Source organism: Heloderma suspectum, chromosome 4, assembly GCF_057233095.1.
Source record: "Heloderma suspectum isolate Gila_16-S chromosome 4, 16-S_ref, whole genome shotgun sequence".
Lineage (NCBI taxonomy): Eukaryota > Metazoa > Chordata > Lepidosauria > Squamata > Helodermatidae > Heloderma > Heloderma suspectum.
Window position 1 is genome coordinate 242,919,836 of NC_139461.1, and position 16,299 is coordinate 242,936,134.

Consider the following 16,299-nt stretch of genomic DNA (forward strand, 5'->3'; position numbering starts at 1 on the left):
GCCTTGTTTTCAACACAAACTCTCAAAGCAAAGAGCTATAAATTTTCACTGGTTGCACAGAAGTGCATGAGATCCGAGCAATGGGCAGCCCCAATGCCAAGACCCCGAAGATGCTTCATATTGGGCTTGCTTTGCCACACAGTGTAGTATTAAATACAAATAATTTGTTAATGTGTATAGTGCTTTGCCCACTGTATATTGAAATGTGGACTTGTGTGTAGTGCTTTGCCACACACTGTTTGCTTGACCACAACACAAGCACACGTGCGCACATGTGCACGCACACAGACACATGAACAGAAGAAAAGCAAATACACAACTACCTACAAGCAAAGACGAGGGTTTTTAATTTTTGTTTTGTTTTGTTTTAGGGAAAAGAGATAGAGTTCAAAAATGGGACAGGAAGGAATACAGGAATTGAGAAGGGGCGTGCAAAGAACAAGGAAAGAAAAATACACATGCGCGTGCACGCGCGCGCGCACACACACACACACAATCTAGAAAGAAAGGGAAAACTCCTGAGAAATGGCTGAATTGAGAAGGGTGGGGTGGTGGGAAGCCAAAGAACAAGGCAAGGCAAGGCAACTACACTACTTTTTAAAGTTTTATTTTTTTCTTTCTTTAATAAAGAATCAAGAAAGAAAGAAAGAAAGAAAGAGAATAGAAATGGTTGACTAATTCAGAAGGGTTGGGGAGGGGGATCCAAAGAACAAGACAAGGAAAGGAGGAAACTAAATAGTTTTGGTTTTTTAATTAAATATTCTAGAAAAGAAAGGGAAGAGTTGAATTGAAAAGGGCTGAGTGGAAAAGAATAAGAACAAAGCTGCAGTACAGCACCCCCCCCTCCCCATCTAGCCAACTAACAAATTCTAACAGCTCTCTCTCTCACAATGAAACAAACACAGGCTGCTCTCTCCGATACATACAGTATTCCCCCCCCCCTGCACCCCGCTCCACCACTGTCACTGATTGGAGACTGCTGGGTTAAGTTCAGCCCTAATTTGGCAACTAGAGTTGCCATTCGCCAAAGCTCCCTCCCTCCTCCACCTCTCCACTCCCTCCCTTCCTCCCTACCTCCCCCTTTCTGATCTTTCACAAGTTGACACATTTACAGACAGGCTGTCTGGGCTGCAGAAGGCATCAAATAGCTCCAAATCTCCAAGGTGGACCGAGGCACTTCAGCAGTGACCTGCTTTGCTTCGGAGCACCTCAATGCTGGTCTGATCCACTTTGGATCTCATCGAGGCTCTCCCAAACCACCCCGATTCACTTCAGTATTCAGATTTGGCACTGAAACGATACACAGTGCTAGTCTGAAGGCTAATACGTACAAGAAAAAAACAGGTGCTATCTATGTTCAGTTCCAGTGTCAGGGCAAAGTTGGGTTCCTGTACAATGTTATCTGGTTTATATAACTCATATAGAATAACACTGGAACTCTCTGTTTCACTATAATCCAGTGAAATTAGCATTTGATCTGGACACTTTTTAGAATAAAAAGCTGAAGCAAGGAACATTCTTTTGGCAGCTGTGATGAACATACAGAAAGTCTCCCCCCCTCCCCAATACTTAGGTTTTAAGACCCTCTCCAGAAATGTCCTCTGAGGTCTTCTGATCATTTGGAGTGCAAGAAGGTTCAATTTGGTTTGTTAGTTTCAGATAAGTCTCGTTAGTTTCAGATATATGGGTGCTTTTAGCTAAACAGAGAGAAATCTGCTGTTCTCCAATGTAGCGGAAAAGCTGGGTAGATCACATTTTTAAAAAGAATTGCCTTTTTGCACATGGCTGTGAGAGCTGGACTATAAGGAAGGCTGAGCGCCGAAGAATTGATACTTTCGAACTGTGGTGCTGGAGAAGACTCTTACGAGTCTCCCGGACTGCAAGGAGGTCAAATCAGTCAATCCTAAAGGAAATCAACCCTGACTGCTCACTGGAAGGACAGATACTGAAGCTCAAATATTTTGGCCACCTAATGCGAAGAGAAAACTCACTGGAAAAGACCCTGATGCTGGGAAAGACTGAAGGCAAAAGGAGAAGGGGACGGCAGAGGATGAGATGGCTGGATAGCATCACCGATGCAATGAATATGAACTTGAGCACACTCCGGGAGAGAGAGGAGGGCAGGGAGGCCTGGCATGCTATGGTCCATGGGGTCATGGAGAGTCGGACACGACTTAACGACTGAACAACAACAACATGCAGGGAAGTAAGCCATATATCCTGCTTTACAGAGGACAGTCCTCTATTTGAAGGCATCCTATATATGGTCCAGGGCATGGTCTGAAAGCACATGAGGCTACCACCTTGCTGAAGCTAAGCAGGTCTGGGCATGGTCACTGCTTGGAGGGGAGACCACCTGGGAACAGCATGTAGCCACCTTGAGTTCCATGCAGGAAGAAAGGTAGGATATAAATAAAATAAATAAATAGATGTGAGAGCCTTGAAGTTGCCCATTTCAGTTAGCACCTGGACAGGCACACAGTGTTCCCTGTGATACTGAGATATATTGCATTTCATTTAGTTTATAGACATGATTTCTACATGTGCATCTTTATATATAAATCGGCATTTTGCTAATTGATGTCCTCTTTTCTGATGATGCGTTTCGTCTTTTTTGGTGACGTGTAAATTGCAACTCTGTTGTAAAGCTCAGAGCTGGTTAACACAGGTGACTTGCCTCAAATTCATCCTGACTCTCCTGGGTGGTCCCCTATATTGCGCGGAGAAGTGCCTTGCATGAGCCAGTGCTCCATACTGTGGCTTCTGTTATATAGCATTGGCACTTTTTGAAGGCAGATGGTCTCTGTGGAGTGCTGGTTCACATACTCTGCTTCTCCACATGCACCTAAGAATAGTTGGGAGGGATCACATGGAAGCCATCTGTGTGCACGTGCGAATCAGTGCTCAGTCCATGCTCTTAGGTATCTGTGCTCAAAGAAAGCAGGTTGATGGCGCTGCTGGGGACAGAAGATGCCCTTTCAATCATTCACTCGCCATCTGCTTTGTAAGCTCCCCTCCCTTGGGAATTCATCTACCCTGTCATCATGGATGAATGCCTTCTAGGAACTGTTTGTACACCACTTTTGCCATGTGGGGTCGGTTCCTACAGAGACGCTTTGTCAATATTTGCCCCACAGGGAGAATTTGGTGAGTGAAAAGGGGAGGATGACTGTGATGATCAATGTTTGTCTTTTTCTTTTTTACGTTTACCGAGTGCCACAGCCCTTCGTGTGAATTTTAGTTGTACTGCTTTTCAAAAGGACATGGTTTCCTTGGCCGACCAAAGTTTGCACCCACTTGCTTATATAGGTTTGGAGTGTTTTACAGGCCAACTCTGCAACTCAAACAACTAGTAATAATGATAAAAAATCTGAGCCAGTGCAAAAGAGTAAAATGATGTCATTTCTCTCCAGTATTTATCTAGCCATTTCTGCTTGTTTTAAAAAGTCAGGTAAGTTGCCCTGATTAAGTGAGTGGCAACAATTGAGATTTTTTGTTTTTTTGAAAAGCCCCCTTGGGGGCAGGCATCCAGATTGGGCCCCTGCATGCTTACATTAAGGTAAACAAAATGGTGAGGATCAGGTGTACACAATGCATCTAACACAGCCTGTAATTTAGCCTTGAGTGATCATCCTTTTTGTGCATGGAGCAGCTGCTTCAGTTGCAGAAAGCAGCACTGGTTCCTGTTTTGCAGGGTTAAAAAAAAGGCCAGGTGCAAGAATCTGCCCTCCGTACATACAGGTTGTTGGTGGATACTGCTGGCTGTGGGCAAGTGGAGTTGATTTGTATGTCCATGAGCTGTGGGCAAGTGGAGTTTGCATTTGTATGTCCATGAGCTGGCCAGCGCAACTCTGATGGATGAGAACATACTTTTCCCATCTATCTCTGACTGTGGATGTGAATAGGTATCTCTTTGCTCTGCATCCCATGTCTGTGCCAGTGCATACAACTTTTCCATGTAAGGCACTAGCTGCACACAACTCCTTGACCATATGAGCATATTTGAATGAGGACCAGTTACCCCAGTTAGAGTCCAGAAACAAAACACACTCAGTTTCTGGTCACTGCATCAAGTCGTTTCTCAAGCCATTGTTTTTATCCTAACTCTTTGTTCTCACAATGTGTCCTAAAAGCCAAGGGATAATAATGCAGACAGAATTTACATAAGTAAGACACTTCAGGCAGATAAGGAACAGTTGCTTCGTAGTGCACCCACAAACGCTTGCAAGATAACAGCAGCGTGGGGAAGAGGCTTATAGAATCAGGAATGAAAGTAGGTGCTGCAGACAGCAGGTGAGATAACAAGCCAGAGCCACCCATCCGCCCCGTTGCTGTTCCTTCTGTGACTTAAAAAGCAGAAAGATCATCCAGAATCGGATCGTGTTACTTGTATGGATTCATTCAACCCCTGTTTGAGGAGAACCTGGCACACAGCTGACATGGCACCCTTTTTATGGAGCTATTGAGACAGAGCAAGTCAGAGCCAGGTTGGTCTCCTCCTCCTTTTGCAGCAGGGCTGTCTTTTGCAGATGGTGTTGCCTGCCAATGGGATGTCATGATGGTGTAATCATATAGTCAGTTTCTCCTTGCAGCTAGCATCGGGTAGGTCTCAGACTGGCATGTGGCTGTGCGCAATGGCAAGAATTTACAAGGGAAAATGATTTAAGGCTCAAATTGGCATGTGACGCCAAGGATGATTTACCTTCTGGTGACTAACACCTGTTTGCGGTGCAGCGTTAAGTACGCAAAGGCAAGTCCTATGCTATTCACGGTGCTGCCTAATGCAGATGTTCAAACATTAATATCTTCTATCAGCTAATGATAGTAAAAATATGAATATCAAACCTGATGACATGCTGTATAGCCACTGTATAGACACACCCCAGGAAGACTAGCCAGCTTTTCACTTTTGCCTTTGTGTAGATTGTGTGCTGATATAAAATGGCCCATTGAGAGAGATTCCCTTCCACAGAGTTTATGCTGAGGTTTTCCAGACTCTGCTCAACAATCTATTTGCTTTCACTCAGAGCAGCTGCAAATGTCCAGTGACTAACCAATGCCCCTCATGAAGTGAAATATGTGTGGACATTCTGAGATGTCGCAGCAGAGAAGGCTCTTATGCTGCTATACGTGAAGGAGCAATTTACTAGGGCTGCCTGAAGGTTTATTAGAAACTTGAAGCCAACCCTTTTATAGTCTGACCCAGCTTTCCCCAACCTGATGCCCTCCTGATGTTTTGGACTATAACTCCCAATACCCCCGACCATTGGCTATGCTGGCTGGGGCTGATGGGAGTTGAAATCCAAAATATCTGGAGGGCACTGGGTTGGGGAAGGCTGCTCTGGCCCAAAGGATGAGCATTGCTAATCCAAGAAGACTAGATTAGAAGTTTACACTAGTGTTGACTATATGCAACTTGTGACAAATATTTGCCCCAGAGGCTTTTGCACCTTGGCAATATTGATCCAAAATGGTGTGATTGGTGTGCCACATATTTCTCATAACCATATTACTCTCCTAAGCATAGAATTATATAAAGAAACAAATGGAATATTAAGATATATTCCTAAATAGTTGAATCAGTTTGATTCTAGCAAAAGCATTCTAACAGAAGCATTTGTGCTGACATGCTGTGACTTTTGACTGAACCTTCCACTGACCTAGGAACCTGCTATGGGAAAGATTCAATTTTCCCAGCTGAACTCAGGAAAGGAGTAACAGGTGCATCAGATAAGAATGTTGGGAAAAGGAACAATAACTGCTTGGACTACTGTCCACATGTCTGCATATGTGTATTATTGTTAATACGTTCTAAGTATGACACAAATAAGTGGTTATGAAACATTGTGCGAAGTAAACAAAACTAAGAAACACTTAAGATTTAAAACAGTACACCTGCAGAAGAGAAGCAAGTATTATCCTATTTTGAAGGAAAATATGTAGCTCAGAAAAGCTGACAAGATATGGAGTAAATATATTACTTCCCAAAATCCTAGCTGAGAACTTTGGAAACTATAATAATTGTTAAAGAAATTCCATTCTGTGGAAAGGAATTACATAAGCAGTGCTGGTAAGAAATCAGTTAAATATGAGAGGTAAAATTCAGGAACTTCAGAACCCAACATTGGTTCTCCCAGGATGCAACATCTGTCCTCGATGACTTCTCTGTTCCATTTTGCTCCAGCTCAGAAATGTCATTAGTAAGATGCTTTTATCTTTAAAATTAAGGCAATGCTCCAAGAATGAAACTTTGTTGTTGTTGTTCAGTCGTTCAGTCGTGTCCGACTCTTCATGACCCCATGGACCATAGCACGCCAGGCCTTCCTGTCCTGCGCACTCTCCCGGAGTGTGCTCAGGTTCATATTCATTGCATTGGTGATGCTATCTAGCCATCTCATCCTCTGCCGTCCCCTTCTCCTTTTGCCTTCAGTCTTTCCCAGCATCAGGGTCTTTTCCAGAGAGTTTTCTCTTCGCATTAGGTGGCCAAAATATTTGAGCTTCAGCTTCAGTATCTGTCCTTCCAATGAGCACTCAGGGTTGATTTCCTTTAGGATGGACTGATTTGACCTCCTTGCAGTCCAGGGGACTCGTAAGAGTCTTCTCCAGCTCCACAGTTCGAAAGCATCAATTCTTCGGCGCTCAGCCTTCCTTATAGTCCAGCTCTCACAGCCATACATTACTACTGGGAAAACCATAGCTTTGATTAGACGGACCTTTGTCGGCAAGGTGATGTCTCTGCTTCTTACTATGCTGTCTAGGTTTGCCATAGCTTTCCTCCCAAGGAGCAAGCGTCTTTTAATTTCATGGCTACAGTCACCGTCTGCGGTGATCTTGGAGCCCAAGAAAGTAAAATCTGTCACTGCTTCCATTTCTTCCCCTTCTATATGCCAGGAAGTGATAGGGCCAGATGCCATGATCTTAGTTTTTTTAATGTTGAGTTTCAAACCAGCTTTTGCACTCTCCTCTTTCACCCTCAACAAGAGGCTCTTTAGATCCTCTTCGCTTTCTGCCATTAGGGTGGTATCGTCTGCATATGGGAGGTTGTTGATAATTCTCCCAGCAATCTTAATTCTGACCTCTGATTCGTCCAACCCAGCATTTCTCATGATGTACTCTGCATATAAGTTAAATAAGCAGGGTGACAATATGCAGCCTTGTCGTACTCCTTTCCCAATTTTGAACCACTCGGTTGTTCCATGTCTGGTTCTTACTGTTGCTTCTTGACCCTCGTACAGGTTTCTCAGGAGACAGGTAAGGTGGTCTGGTACTCCCATCACTTTAAGAATTTGCCACAGTTTGTTGTGATCCACACAATCAAAGGCTTTAGCGTAGTCAATGAAGCAGAAATAGACGTTTTTCTGGAATTCTCTTGCTTTCTCCATGATGCAGCGAATGTTGCCGATTTGATCTCTAGTTCCTCTGCCTCTTCGAAACCCAGCTTGTACTTCCGGTAGTTCTCGGTTCGCATACTGCTGAAGCCTAGCTTGTAGGATTTTGAGCATCACCTTGCTGGCATGTGAAATGAGCGCAATTGTGCGGTAGTTTGAACACTCTTTGGCGTTGCCCTTCTTTGGAATTGGAATGTAAACTGACCTTTTCCAGTCTTGCGGCCATTGCTGAGTGTTCCAAATTTGTTGGCATATTGAATGCAGCACTTAAACAGCATCATCTTTTAGGATTTTAAATAGCTCAGCTGGAATACTGTCATCTCCGCTAGCTTTGTTGTTAGTAATGCTTCCTAAGGCCCACTTGACTTCACTCTCGAGGATGTCCGGCTCAAGTTCAGTGACCGCACTATCATGGCTATCAAGGACATTACTATCATGGCTATCAAGGACATTAAGATCTTTCCTGTATAGTTCTTCTGTGTATTCTTTCCACCTCTTCTTAATCTCATCTGCTTCTGTGAGGTCCCTGCCTTCTTTGTCCTTTATCATGCCCGTCTTTGCACAAAACGTTCCCTTGAGATCTCCAATTTTCTTGAAGAGATCTCTAGTCTTTCCCATTCTGTTGTTTTCCTCGATTTCCTTGCATTGTTCATTTAAGAAGGCCTTCTTGTCTCTCCTTGCTATTCTCTGGAACTCTGCATTCAGTTGGATATATCTTCCCCTTTCTCCCTTGCTTTTTGCTTCCCTTCTTTCCTCAGCAACTTGTAAAGCTTCATCAGACAGCCACTTTGCTTTCTTGCATTTCTTTTTCTTTGGGATGGATTTCGTTGCTGCCTCCTGAACAACATTACGGACCTCCGTCCATAGTTCCTCAGGCACTCTGTCTATCAGGTCTAATCCCTGAAATCTATTCTTTACCTCCACTGTATATTCATAAGGGATATGATTTAGGTCATACCTGAATGGTTTAGTGGTTTTCCCTATGTTCTTCAATTTCAGTCGAAATTTTGCAAGAAGCAGCTCATGATCTGAGCCACAGTCAGCTCCAGGTCTTGTTTTTACTGACTATATGGAGCTTCTCCATCTTTGGCTGCAAAGGACATAATCAATCTGATTTCGATATTGACCATCTGGTGATGTCCATGTGTAGAGTCATCTCTTGTGCTGTTGGAAAAGAGTGTTTGCTATGATCAGCGTGGTCTCTTGGCAAAACTCTATTAGCTTTTGTCCTGCTTCATTTTGTACACCAAGGCCATGCCTGCCTGTTATCCCAGTGATTTTTGTTTACAACTACTATGATGTTACGAAGTACCACAAAATTCTGCTGATCTAGGAAAATGTGGCCTGTATCGGGACAGGGACTTTTTGGTCTTGGAGAAGGTCAGAAAAAGCGGTCCCATAGGATGTTAATGCCTTGCACAACCCAAGAGGAGATGCAGACTTCTTGCATAAACTTTCTGGCCAGTCACTCTGCTCTGATTGCCTTAATTCCTCAGTTAACACTTACAAATGTCAGATCTTGCCTCAGGACAACAGCTACAGAAGCCCTCACCATGAAAATATTTTATGCTGATTTCTAACCTTTCTATTTAAGCCAAATAGAAAGACAAATAAAGAATTAAATGCCTTTTAAAGCTGTAAGACCCTGAAAACCCAATATTGTGTAAGCAAGCATGCCTACATGACTCTTTTGTCATCTTTGCTTAAGACCATCACCAAAATCCCCCTGGCTATCTTGCTCACCAGGACCTGTGAAAGCTAAAGAAATGCACCCATCAACTCCCATCCTTTCCTCACATCAGGAAAGAAAGAGAATCCCATTCTTTCTTCCCTTAATGTATAACACCTAAAAATCCATTTGCCAACATCCTCCAGTAATCTTGGAAGACGGACTTGTTTTGTTTTATTCTGATTACTACATCTTGAGAGAAAAAGGATAAAACAGCAACTCAAATTCATAGAACATGCAGCGAGGGAGAGAAGGAAAGAGGACTCCTTCCATCCTTTCTGCTCAGAAGAGCAATCCCCCCTTTCCTCCCCTCTTTCTCCCCTTCTTTCCCAGAGAAGGAACTCAACAGAGCTTCCCATCGCTGCACAAGACAGCAGATAAGGAGAGGTAAATCCTTGCATCATTTCCTATTCTCCTTCTCTCTTTTCTTCCCTTTTCCTAATATTCCACCCAATACCAAACTCCAAAACTCCTAGGCTTTAGCTCTTTCTCCATCCACTTTCTCCCAAAACCTTGCATTTGCTCTAAAACTCTCTCACAATCCCTGCAAACAGTCTGTTACGCCACCAATCAAAATATGAAGCTGAAAGTTCCTTCTGCCCCTCTTCTCTCTTCCTCTACACACACACACACACACACACACACACACACAACTTTCCTATGCATCCCAGTGCCCTATTGACTTTTAATACTTGTCTTTAACTTTATGAGTGTTAATGTATGATTCTAATTCCCCAAATGTATGTATAGTTCTAATTTCCCGGATGTGTGGTTTTAATTCATTTAAAATTCTTCTTTAATAAATCAAAGAATTGCTTCCAAAGACCTTGTTGTGGTCTCTGACTCTCTCAACTTTAAGGGGTATCAGGTTTTCCTAAGCGCCCAGAGTTCAAGGCCAAAAGATCCCTCAGGTATGTGCTTGGTTTACATGTATGTGATATGCATGCCCGTGTAAATTAAAGCATACTTTGTAAAAATGTATTCTTGTATGTTTAATGTTCTTGTATCATAAAATGTAAAAACTCTTAAGATTTTAACGTAAAAGATGAAAAGACACGCCTCATCTCAGAGTCCTCTGTTTTCAAAACTCTGTGTGGTAAACCTACAGATTCCTTGGTGACACTTTGTATCTAAAATATGGCATAGAATATGTTACCTGCGGATCCATGATCAGCTACATACAAAAATCCCATATCACAATATCCCTAGGCAAGGACAAATCTGTCACAAACTGTATGAAAAAGGCCCACTGACCCAAGGATCCCAATATATCTTGCTTAGAGGCCAGAAAAAGACAATTATTTTTTAAGGATGTTGAAAATGGTACGATAAAAGCATCAATTCCTATAGTATATACACCACCAGGAAAAAACAAAACAGCTTGTGAACTAACTGTGGGATGAGTGGTGATCATGGGTAATAATGCCTCTATCAAACCACCAGAATGAATGAGTCTGGGTTGTACAGACAGAACAGTAGGGGAAAGGTGGGTGGTGATTTATGCGCTGAAATCCTTGTAGTCTTTTTATCACTATGGTGCAGACAGTTTGAGGCTTGACTTCCCAGCATTGCACAATGAGTTTTGAGGATGTGCCTATTTTTGATTTGGAAGCTTAACTATCACCAACCTTGACAGAAGCAAGCAGAGCCTAGGACAGCACCACTCAGAAACATACAAGAATGCTCTGCTTCCATGTTGTAAACAAGGAACATTTGCTTCTTCTCTGATCACACACTGAACTGGAAGTAAGTCTTTCAGTGCTGACGAAGAGCACCAAAAGACCAAGGGTTATAGTTATATTTTAGACTATATTGGGGCTGTGTACAGGATTTTAGAATTCATGATATTTTAATATCGTTGTTCTCTTCTCAGAGTGGGTATGCAGCTTGATGATAAGGGGCATGTACAGAAATAACGTCTGGTAGAACTGCTGCTAAGCCTGATGTCAATTAAAAGAATCAACTAGTTAGTTTATATAACAGATCTGTAACGTAAACACCTTTGAGAGTGCTTTGTGCAACTGCATATTTTGCTGCGCAAATTCTACACAATTCAGTAAGATAGCTGTGGTGTTCCCACCTGAGGTTCCACCTTTTTCCCAGCCTCCAACTGAGAAACAACCCCCCCAGGAACCGCCTGCTTTCACTTTGGGACAGCTGTGCCCACTGTCTCACAAGCTTCAGCCCTTTTACCCTCTCTGACTTCTGGAGAAACGCATTATGCTCAATTGCTTCTCTCAACCCACTACAGGAGAAGTAACAAAGATATAGATATAATAAAGGTAGAGTAAAATCAATCAACACATGGGAATCTGGATTTTTTAAAAAACAAACAATAAAAATGTATTTAACACAAGAAGAGTTGTATTCATTAATACTTGGTCCTAACTTCCCTACCTACTCCACCCCTTCTAATGTCTTATACACAAACTCCTCTAACTAGATGTTGCTTCCTCGATCCCGATCCCGAAGGCCCTATCTGACTGTCAACTCATTCCTTTTATAAAGTCAGAAACCTCACACCCACACAAGCCCCTCCCACCTTTCACTCACTCACTACCAAACAGTTAACCCTATCTTAACTGGGTTAAATTTAACAACGAAAACACATACATTAATATAACATGCATATGTTACAATAGCTAAAATAAAATCTGTGAAGGGGCAGAAAAGCACCAATACTAGTGTACAGCCATATAAACAAGGGTTCTCCTTCCAGTCTGACACTGGTTTAAAAAATGGACTCAACTATCATACAGTTAGCACTGCGGTGGACATAAACCCCAAAGCCAAGGGCCCCGCTATTCAGGTGTAAGAGTGAGAGCTTTTCCATATTATTCGTGAATAGCATGAGCCTCTATCTGGAGCAGTAACTATTCTGTCCCCTGTGCAATGAGTGAGTGTGCTACAGGGAAGGTGTCCATGCTGTTGTTTGCAATTTTCATTTTTGGTGGTGGGTGGGTGTAAAAACATGGCTCCTCCAAGTGCACATAATGATTCCTGATATGATGACGGAAGGGGAGAAGCAGGAGCAGCTTGCAGGGCATAGTCTGAAGGCACATGAAGCAGCCACCTTGCTGAAGATGAGCAGGTCTAGGTCTGGTCAGTGTTTGGAGGGGGGACCACTTGAGAACCACATGTAGCCACTTTGAGTTCCACAACTGAAGGAAGGTAGGATATAAAGAACATTACTGCTTTTTAAAACTGGCATTTGATGAGTGCTTTAGTAACACCTCCCACACATACTTCCTTTTTTAAAGCTGAAAGTTAAAAACTCCAAAATCAAACAGGCACTGAATATGTGCATGCATATCACTAATATGATCAGTCACCAGAATTTTGGAGTGTGTTGTCATCGGTGTGCTGATGACACGCAGCTCTACTTCTCTTTTTCATCTTCATCAGGTGAGGCTGTGGATGTCCTAGATTGCTGCCTGGCTGCGACAATGGATTGGATGAGAGTTAACAAACTGAAACTCAATCCAGACAAGACAGATGCTGTGGGTGGGTGGTTCTTCTGACCGGATGGAGGGTGCTCAGCCTGTTCTGGATGGGGTTGCACTCCCCCTGAAGGAGCAGGTTCATAGCTTAGAGTTCTCCTTGAGCCATCTTTGTCACTTGAGCCTCAGGTGGCCTCAGTGGCACGGAGTGCCTTCTACCAAATTCGGTTGGTGGCCCAGCTACGCCCCTAACTGGACAGGGATAACCTGGCTTCAGTTGTTTATGCTCTGGTAATCTCCAAGTTGGATTACTGCAATGCACTCTACGTGGGGCTGCCTTTGAAGACGGTTCAGAAACTGCAGCTCGTGCAAAATGCGGCTGCCAGATTGATAACGGGGACCAGAAGGTCCGAACATATAAGACTGACTCCAGCCCACTTGCACTGGCTGCCTGTATGTTTCCGAGCCCGATTCAAGGTGCTGGTTTTAACCTATAAAGCCTTACATAGTTTGGGACAGCAGTACCTGATGAAGTGCCTCTCCTGACATTAACCTACCTGTATTCTACACTTGGCATCCAAGGTCCTCTTCTGGGTGCCTCCTCCGAGGGAGGCTCAGAAGGCAGCAACAAGAGAGAGGGCCTTCTCTGTGGTGGCCCCCCAACTGTGCAATGATCTCCCCAATGAGGCCTGCCTAGTGACAACATTGTTATTTTTTTGGCACCAGGTTAAGACCTATCTCTTTCCTCAGGCATTTGGTGGCATATGCTGAGTTTTTAATCAGTCCTGGATTTATTTTACAGTTATGGCTGATTGCTCAATCTTGTTTTTAGATATATGTTATCTTTGTGTATACTATTTGTGTGTTTTATGTAAATGGTTTTTAAACTTACACTGTATTTTGTTTTTATTGTAATTTAATGTTTAATGTTTTTAATCTTTGCATACCATCCAGATTGCCTAGGCTATAGGGTGGTATAGAAATGTAATAAATAATAATATCACAGGCTGTCTATGACAATAGCACAAACATATTACACACATCAGCCCTTGTAACAGCAATGGATATATTCACCAAAGAAATAATTGCATTTGCCCAGCAACAAAGTGCTGGGAGAATGGGATATATCCCCTCAACAGGATACCATTGGGAAAGACATCTAGATCCCACGCAATGCAATAAATGTGGACCTTGCACTATAGACTTATTCTCCGAAAGGTAAAGATGATTTATTTGATTTGTATCCCCCCTTTTTACCTAGAAAATGGCACTCCAGGGGCTTTACAATCATAAATAAAACTTCATTAAAACAATAAAACAAATGCATTAAAACACAATCAGAAACACAGCAGTGATCTCCTGCTCACATTCAGGAGCAAATCCTAAGCTTATGCTTCTTATTTGATATTTTGCTGGAAGGTTCTGCAGAAGTGGCAGCTACCCTCTGGGGTAAACAGCTGCTTTGGGGGACTGGAATTTTTCATCAGGCCCACGACAAATAGGGTAGGGTACCATGGTCCTGACATTAAACCAAACATATGTAATGCATTTTATGTATTGTCTAGTTTGGCCTAAATGTTTGAAGGTTACAGGCCAGGCCCACAAGAAGGTAGCTGCTTTGGGGACATTTCACTGCCTGTTCGTTTTGATTGTTTACTTCGTGATTTTCCCAGTAGAACTGGCACTGCTCCCAAACTAGGTTTCCCATAAATATAGCACAGCATCAGCTGTCATGTCAGTGGGAGACAAAACATTTAATATGAAAAGCCTTTAATGGAAATGGAAAATAAAAAAGATAAAGGGCAAATTTTATTTTAGATCCCTAGTTGGTACATATTTTTTCTTTTTGACAGTAAGAGGACATGATAGCATTATCAACCCAGATTTTAGAGATTCGTTTATATACAATCTCCCTTGTGTGTGTCAGAATGATAGAAGAAATTAGTTAAAATGTGACCCTCCCTACGCAAGGCAACTCTTACTAAAAGGTGCAATTGAATGTGCAGGGTAATACATGTATCCAACTGATATAATGTTAGCCTCTGCTACAGAACACAACATACATGCTCAAAACACATTAGCATCTCTATATTGACTTTGGCATTTTAAAAAGGTATGGAAATGGTCTCTCTCTCTGTGATGTCTGAAAAAGGTTTCAAACAAAGAAACTGAAAAGTGCTGTGCCTCAGTATTCTCATGCCAGTTACTTGCAACACGGATCAGGGATGTACTTGTAAGTAGCAGTAGGAGCTACCCCACTTTTATTAGACGGGATAACTTTGTGCTTGATGCATTCATTGTCTGACTTCATTCAAAGAATAAAAGCTGCAATGAAAACACACTTTTGTTTCCTTTTGGAGCCTTTGCTTACATAGTTTACGTGGTATTGTCTTGATTTCCCCCACAATGCAGTGAACAGACTTGAGTTCAGATCCTGTGTTTAACCATAAAGTTAAACCATAAAGTGGCTTTGGATAAATCACCATCTCTCAGGCCTTAGTTCTTTGTCTGTACTTCCTTTCTACAAGGGCTCCACTGAAGATACCCCCAAAGTGGCTTCAACTTTTTAAAGTTGAATCTTCTATCCCTATGGGGATAGTCAGCCACCTCTGAATTTGGAGGCGACTGACTATCCAATGCAGGGCAGGTAGAGCACGGAGGGGATCTTCTGTGCTCCAGCCACCCTGCATTAGCAGCTAGATGGCTGATTTTGGCTGTCTAGCTGGAGTGGGTCAGAGCAGGGGGGGAAGGGAGGCTGGGTGGCACATAGGAAGTGTCGTAACGATGCTTCCACTGCCCCCGTCCCCAGGATCACCCCCTTTCCCCCTGCTCTACACTGCTCTTATGAGCATGAAGCCAGGGATGAACCGCACCTCTGACGAGGTGGTAGGGGCAGGGAGGCAGTTTTCTGGGAACCAACCTTGAAGTGCTGGCTCTGAGGTCGGTTCCCCAAAATTGAATAATCCTATGGCTGTGTGACCGCTGTCTAGTGGCCATAGGATTGTGCCCTAAGTTGTTTTCAAAACTGGGTTTTAGCTCATTATTCCTAGGGCCTTAGATTTTATAAATACTGTTATGCTTAACTAGCGCTCTCCTGACGTATTGTAATTCAGTATAATGAGATGATGTTCAGCAGTGTTCCAGCATTAAGTATCCAAGGGATTAAGCTGCCTGGCTTTGCCCTTGTAAGGGAGAGTAACAATTACTAATGCTAGGGCTGTGCATGGAACCCCCAATCCCACTCGGAAGCCGCTTCAGGGCTTCTGAGGCAGGCCTGATTCGGCTCAGGCTGATTTGCCCCCCTCCCCAACTTGCCTCGGCCTATGAAGCCAAAGCAGGATTCAGACATCCGAATCCTGCTTCGGCACCCCCAACACACCACCCAGCCCCCTTACCTGGACTCTTCTGTGGGAGGGGGTGCCACCATCAGGAGAGCCACCACTGCCGGAGAAAACGCTGCCCTTCGCAGTCCACCAACCACTGACAGGCACGAGGGCAGCCGCCCTCCAACTGTGCTCTTCCCCTTCTTGGAAGGAGGGGAGAGCACCTGGTTGAAGGACGACTCCTGCCAATGAGAGCAGGCTGCTGCTGCTGCTGCCACCGCCAACTCCCAGGCCCTCTGGATGCGCATTGGCAGCCATCTTGTTCCAAGGAATGGGGGGAGCCATTTCCCCATTCTTGTGCTGTGGCTGTGCGTGTGAGTGGCAGATCTGTGATTTTTCTGGTTCAGTTCACAGAAGCC